Genomic DNA, 8,088 nt, shown 5'->3' on the forward strand with positions numbered 1-8,088 from the left:
AGCTCCCATGAATTTAATTACCATATCTAGGCTGAAGATTCTCAGATCTACCTTTCCTGTCCCAGTCTCTCTCTTGAACTCCAATCTTACATCTCTAGTTACTTTTCAGACATCTTGAACTGAATGTCTAGTAGACATCTTAAACTCAATATGTCCAAAACAGAACTCACTGTCTTTCCCCTTAAATCCTTTCCCTTCCTGCTTTCCCTTTTTACTGCAGAAGACAATACCACCCTCCCATCCCTAGGGATCACAATCTAGGAGTCATCCTGGATTCCTCATTATCTCTCACCTCCCATATCTAATCTGTTGCCAAGGTCTGTCCCATTTCACCTTTGCAACATAGATCAAATGTTCCCTCTTCTCTCCTCTAACATCACTACAACTCTAATGCAGTCCCTCATCACCTCACACTATGGACTGCCTGCCTCAAGTCTCTCCCCACTCTAATCCAATCTTCCATTCAGCCACCAAAGCGATTTTCCTAAAACACATGTCTGATCATGTCCTGCACCTACTCCTTAATCTCCCCTGTTGTCTCCAGGATCAAATATAAAATGTTCTGTTGGATTCAAAGCTCTTCATAATCTAGCCCTTTCCACCTTTCCAATTGTCCTGTACCTTACTTCTCAACACACACTCTTCAATTCATTGACACTGATTATTCCATGAAAAAAACATTCCATCTCTTAGCCCTTTCTTGGCATTTTCTCTAGCTGTCCCTCATGCCTAGAACACTCTTCTTCCTGGATTCCTTTAGGTCCCAACTAAAATCCCACCTTCTACAGGAAGCCTTTCCCAACCCCTCTTAATTCTAGTGACTTCCCTCTGCTAATTATTTCTCATTTATCCTATATGAAGCATGTTTTGTATAGATTTATTTACATGTCATCTCCCCTGTGAGCTTGTAAACTCCTTGAGGGCAGTGACTGTCTTTTGCTTCTTTTGTAACCCCAGCACTTAACACAATGCTTGGCATGAAGTAGGTGCTTAATAAATTCTTAGTAACTGATTGATTATGAGGACAAAGGATAGGAAGATAGAGGGACACCACAGCAGAGATAGTCACCTAAATCTACTCAGTCCTGTATACAAATTTTTACTCTAAAGGCACTTAATACTTTTATACTAAATGCTAAGAGTACAGCTAAGACAATCTGAGGACATAGTAATAGAAGTTATTGTTGTTTGTCCTTCGCTCTCAAAGTGGACCAATGACATCAGAAGGGTGATGTCTTGACTTGAAGTGAATGGGATTTAAGTGAGTCGGGGCCATGCTAAGTGATCAGCCTCACTCCATCCTTCAGAGTCTTTGGAGTACAGTGGCAAGACATAGGTCAAGACATGACTGGTGATGACCTCGGATGCAGTGGGGGACCTTGACTTTTTTAAGCTAAGGTCTTTCCCAGGTCTCAGTTTGTCTGAGGCAATGCTACAGCATCCAATGAAAGACAATATGGAATAATGGATGGAAGGCCAGTCTTGGAGTCAGGATGTCCTGGGTCCAAGTCTTGCCTCTGACACATACTATGTGGCCATGGATGAATGACTTACCTTCTCAATGCCCTAGGTAATTCTCTAAACAGTAAGTTACAAATTAGTTGCCTTACTACCTCATTGGAGAGAGTTTCTATATGGATCAAAAATAAAACAATGTAGCAAAAGTATTTAGAACAAAGGAGAAAATCATCCCACTGAATTCTGCACTGGTCAGTTCCAGGGCCACATTTTAAGAGGGGTATTCATAAACTAAGACATACCCAGAGGAAGATGATCAATTAAATAAGGATTTATTAAGCACCTACTATATCCCAAGGCACTGTGCTACTTGCTCTGGATACAAAGAAAAAAGAAACAATCTGTGCCCTCAAGGAACTTACATTTTAGGGAGGTGAGGAAGAGACCTTCATCATGCAAAAAGATAACTATATTACTTTGGATGAGTCACTTAAAATTGAGTTTGCCTCAATTTCCTCAGCTGTAAAATAGGGCTAATAATAGCACCTACCTCCCAGGGTTGTTGTCAGGAACAAATGAGACAATATTTATGAAGTCCCAGCACACGGTGGGTACTATATAAATGCTAGCTATGGTTATTATTAGAGAAGTAATTACAAGTTTATACAAAGTAATTTCATGATGGAGAGAGTACTAAGAAGGTAGCAGGGGAATCAGGAAAGGCCTTGTGTAGGCAGTGGCACACCAGCTATGCTTTGAAGGAAGATAGGGTTTCTAAGAGGCAGAAGAGAGGAAGAAACACATTCCAGACATGGTGCAAAGATGCGGAGGTGGGAGATAGAATTTCATGTGTAGAAAAGAATTAGCAGGCTAATTTGACTGGAAAGGTGGGTGCATAAAGGGGAATAGTAAGAATCAAGTTAGATCCTGGAGTACTGTACTGAAGACAATGGAGCAGCAAGAGAGGTTGGCAAACAAAGGCAAGGACAGAGTGTAACTGGACAGCAGCTGCCACAAATCTTAACAACTAGTGATATGGGCCAGAAGATCAATCCCAACCCCCAGTACTTCCCTCTGATATCTCCAGTGTTCACAGAGCTAGTCCTGATACATCCCAAATACTCACTCCCCTTTACTGAAATTTTATCCATGACCTGTATGTAGATGGGGAAAGAGGATGGAGGAGGATGATTCCACAAAAGGTTCCATTAGAGGGGTGGCTAGGTGGCGCAGTGAGTAGAGTGCCGGCCCTGGAGTTGGAAGGACCCGAGTTCGGTTCTGGCCTCAGACACTTAACACACACACACACACACACACACACACACACACACACACACACACACAAAACTAGCCGTGTAACCTTGGGCAAGTTACTTAACCCCAATTGCCCTCCAAAAAGCAAAAAAAAAAGGTTCCATTAGGCAGTTACTTTACCATTGTATTTTACTGCACTTTAATAAATCATTGTCACCCCTGAAAAGTAAATCACTGCAGTCTAATGAATGAGATTAATTAATAAACAGGAGAAGGTTCTCCTTATATCAGGATTGAGGCCTCTACAACCATAAGTTGTCCTTTTTAAAATATTTAGAATAGGATTTAATTTCTGTAACCCTGAGATCACAATTAAATGTGGTCAACTCCTGCCCCTCAAAGCAGGCTGAGTGTATGCAGGGGTGGGGAACCTGCGACCTCAAGGCCATATGTGGTCTTCTAGGTCCTCAAATGTGGCCTTTTTGACTGAGTCCAAGTTTTATAGAACAAATCCTTTTATTATAGGGATTTGTTCTGTGAAGTTTGGATTCAGTCAAAGGACTGCACTTGAGGATCCAAAGGGGGCCACACATGGCCTTGAGGTCACAAGTTCCCCATCCCTGGTATGGGCTAATGGGCCATGGAGATACTGCAGCCTTTGGGGAGCCCAAACCCCTCACCCAGGTGCCCTGAATTGTCATGTCCATGTCTTCATGACCCCATTTGGGGTTTTCTTGGCAAAGATACTGGAGTGGTTGGCCATTTCCTTCTCCAACTCATTTTATAGATGAAGAAACTGAGGCAAATAGGGTTAAGTGACTTGCCCAGGGTCACATAGCTAATAAGTGCTTGAAGTCAGATTTGAACTCAGGAAGATGAGTCTTCCTAATGCCTATCCACTACACCATCTAGCTGTCCTAGGTTCACTGGATACTTGGTTTTGCTGGAGGTACATTGTATACTTTCTAGCAAAACCAAGTGTCTGGTGCCTTTGTGTACAACTCAGGCATCTTAGAACATATTACTAGAAGTACAACATGCAATGAAGGGCAATATAGAGTCATGAATAGAGGGCCATCCTTAGAGTAAGGAATACCTGGGTCCAACAATTGCCTCTGATACAATGGAAAAACTATATATCACTTTGCCTTCTAATTAATTAAATGACATTCTGCTTTTCTGGGCTTTTTTGGTGATTCTTTCTCCTCCCCCCACCACCTTTACCCACTCTTGGTAACTACATTCCAGATGATCTCTTCCCCAGGCTAGTTTTACCCCTTTGCTCTCCCTCCCAACAGTGACCACTAGAGTCATTTGGGTTGCCCACCAAGTACATACCCAGCCTGCACAAAAATGTATATTAAATTCTAGAAGTAATAGTGAGCCACTGTAATTTTGAGTGGGAGAGTGACATGGTTGAATTTTTGTTTAGGACTATCAATCTGAAAGTAGTGTGGATAAAAGAATAAATTACAGACACTGGAAGCAAGAACTTCAGTTAGGAGGCTATTGTGATATCCCTGATGAGAAAGGATACCAGAGTAGAAGCTGGGGGTGGTGGAGAGAAGGGCATATAACTGAGGGATATGGAGTTAGAATTAATGAGACTTGTCAATTGATTGTATATGGAGATAAGGGAGAGGAAAGAGTAAAGAGTGACCCCAAAATAGTAAACATAGGTACCTAGAAAGAGGGTGATAGTCTCAAAAGAAATAAGGAAATTTGAAGGAGGGATTCTTTTGGAAAAATAAAATGAGGTTATGTTGAACTGGAATACTTGCTGAAGATTTTGGTATCCATCAAGCAGTTGGTATGCAAGACTGGAGATCAGGAGAGAGAACAGGGCTGGATTTGGGAGTCATCAGAATAGAGATAGTAATTGAACCCAATAGATGACAAGACAAAGGGAGACATTATAAGAGAGAACAAAGGCAAGGACCCAGGACACAACACACCATGCATACTGAATGAAAATAGGATTTTAAAAAAACTGGAGCAGAAGAGACAGGAAAGGCAGATAGGTGCAGTAAGAAGCATGCCTAGACAGAACAGTGCCCATGGAAACCAAGGGAGGAAAGTATTCAGAAGGCGAGGATGGTTCAGAGCATTAAAACTTACAGAGAAGTCAAGTAGAATAAAGACTGAGAAGAGACTGGTGGAATGACGTAGTGGTGGTGGTGGTGGTGGTGGTGGGGGTGGGGGTGGTGATGGTGGTGGTGGTAGTGGTGGTGAGGTGAGGGTGGCGGTGGTGTTTGTCCTTCATTCTCAAAGAGGACCATGACATCAGAGAAGTGATGCCATGACCTGCAAGTGAATTGAATTTAAGTGAGGAGGACTGTGCAAGGTCACCAACCTCACTTTCTCTTCCAGAGCCATCTGGGTCCAATGGCAAGATATAGATCAGGACAACTGGAGATGACCCCAAGTGGGGTGAATAGTTAAGAGATCAATGGTAGGAGTCTCCTAGAGTCAGTTCAAGCTAGCTGCTAGAGTCAGAGTGGTAAATTTTCAATGTGAGAATTTACACCTTGGAAATCAGTAAACAAACTTTGATTGATGATTTTGTTGATTGTCAACTTAAAAAAAGTGACAGAGAAAACATTAACAATGCAGATTAAATTTAAAAGGGTGTTTTTGTGCACACCACTGATCACTGGTAATCTTGGAAAAAGCCATTTCAGTTGAGTGGTAGGGTCAAAGGTCAGGTTTCAAGGCATTGAAGAGTGAATGAGAGATAAGAAAATGGAGCAGCAAGTGTAGACAACCCTTTCTAGGTTTGATTGTAAAGAGAAAAAAGATCTGAAACTATGGCTTGAGAGGACATTAGAGTCTAGTAAAAGTTTGTTAAGGATGGATGTGTTTTTTTTTTTGACCTGTTTCAGTCAGCAGGGAAGAAGCCAGTGGATAACAAGAGATTGAGGATGAGAGATACAGGAAATAATGGAGGGGCCAAGCTTCTGAAGGAGACTAGACAGTATAAAATAAATATATAGGGTATGAGTAAAGGGATTAGCCTTGGCAAGGAGAATGTATATCTCCTCAGGAATATTTGGAACAAAGGTAGAGAGAATGGGAATTGGTAAAGAGGGGGTTTGAGGTGTGGCATAGGGGAGAAGAGAGAGCCCACAGTGAACAGCCTGTATTTTTTTTTTCAGGGACATAGGAGGTTTCTTTGCTGAGGAAAACCAAGATAGTGAATGGTCTAGAACAATCATTCTCAGAGTGTGGTCTGGGGTCCTTATGATGGTTCTCTAAATCTTTTCAGGGGGTCCACAAGGCCAAAACTATTTTCATAATAATAATGACATTTTTATTTTGAATATGGTAAGTACTGATAGATACAGCCCACATAAACAAAAAGCTCTTTGAAGAAGGTTAAAATTTTTTTAAGAATGTAAAAAGAATCCTGAGACCAAAAGCTACTGGCCTAAATACATGGCCTGTGGTCCTAGAATGCTGGAACAACGGGCCAATGAGCTATGCATGTCTATGTCAAGAGTGAACGCAAATAGGAATTGCTTCTGTTTTGGCCTTGATTTTTTTTTTTGGACTAGGTTAAAGAGGCTATTTTTCACCCTGTTTTTTTTAACCTAGCCTTAATTGTTGAATGGGTGCTGCCTCAGTCAAACTGAGACATGTTAAAGACCTTAGCTTTAAAAGGTCAAGGTCTTCCACTGCATCTGGAGCTATCTCCAATCATTCTGATGTGAATCTGGCCACTGGACCCAGATGGCTCCAGAGGAGGAAATGAGGCTGGTGACTTTGCACAGCCTCCTTAATTTAAATCAAATTTACTTATATGTCATGGTATCACCTACCTGATGCTGTGGTCCTCTTCAAGAAAAAGGACAAACAACAATGTCAAGATACCAAGAGCAGTGACATCTACTAGGGTCCCTACTATGAAAGGCAGCTTAATTTATTTTCTTCCCCACAAAGTCAGAAAGGTTGTCCTTGAGTCTTGTTGGACTTAGGGGGCTAAGGCGTGAGTCATTGACATGGTTTCCCTTTTTCCTAAAGCCTAAAAAGGCTAGCCCAAGAAAAGTTCAGTGTCCCTCAGACCTGGTGACTGTCCCACTGCCATATGAGTCACCATACCCATTTGACATAACAAATTCTGCTGACCATATAGAAGCAAACTGAACTGGTGGTGTATCCTTGCTGAGTATTCTTTCCATACTATTGTAAGATAAACTTCTTTGTTAAGTACTGGACAGTCTAGAATATCTCATTTCATTCCATTTCTGAACCAAACCACAGCTTGAATCACTGTCCTATGAAGATTGTTTCAAGGAACTTTGGATGGTTAGTCTAGAGAAAAGATCATTTAGGAAGGTGATGATGGGGCGGCCAGGTAGCACAGCGAGTAAGAGCACCAGCTCCAGTGTTGAGAACACCTGGAGATCGAATCCCGGGCTCAGACACTTAGCACCCACCCAGAAACACCTGGCCGTGTAACCTTGAGAAAGTTACTTAACCCCAATTGCTTAGGGGCGGCCAGGTGGCTCAGATACTCAGCACCACACCCAGAAATAATAACTGGCCGTGTAACCTTGAGCAAGTTACTTAACCCCAATTGCTTTAAAAAAAAAAAAAAAAGGAAGGTGATGATACCTATCATTAAATATTTAAAGGACTGTCCTGTGGCAAAAGAGATTAGATATCACTCTATGTCATTCCAGACAGAAAACCAATGGATGGAAGTTATAGAAAGGCAAATAGAAAGGCTCGATACAAGGAGGCAAATAGGAGCACAATGGACAGAGTGCCACGCTTGGTGTCAGGAAGACACTAGCTGTGTGACTCTGGTCAAGTCATTTAACCCTGTTTGCCTCAGTTTCCTCATCTATCGAATGAGTTGAAGAAGGAAATGGCAAACAAATATTTTTTGCCAAGAAAACCCCAATTGAGATCGTGAAGAGTTAGACATGACTGAACAAACAACAAGGAAGGAATTTCTAATAAGAGCTGTCCAAAAAATAAAATAAACTGCCTTACAAAGTAATAAGCTTCCCATCACTGGAAAGGTTCAGCAAATGTTTAACAACTGTGTGTGCTCAATTTTTGTAGCTCTTTAAGATCAGCCATGCTTTTTACACACATCATCTCATTTGATCTTCACAACAGTCCTGTGAGGTAGGTGCTATTTTTATTCTCATTGTATAGATGAAGAGCTTGAGACTCAGAAAATACCATATTCTCAATATACAGTTAGTAAGTGTCTGAGACAGGACTGGTATTCCTGATTCTAAGTCTAGTACTCGTATCAGCTGTATCAGGCTGCCCTTCTATACCTGTCAGGGAGGCTTATAAAAAGGATACCTGTAACTCTAAGATTTCATGAGTAGACTAAGTCTACACCCCCAAAGAGGTCAA

This window comes from Petaurus breviceps, unplaced genomic scaffold, assembly GCF_028583685.1.
Source record: "Petaurus breviceps papuanus isolate PSGF00001 unplaced genomic scaffold, PetGlider_PUasm1.0 90750, whole genome shotgun sequence".
NCBI lineage: Eukaryota > Metazoa > Chordata > Mammalia > Diprotodontia > Petauridae > Petaurus > Petaurus breviceps.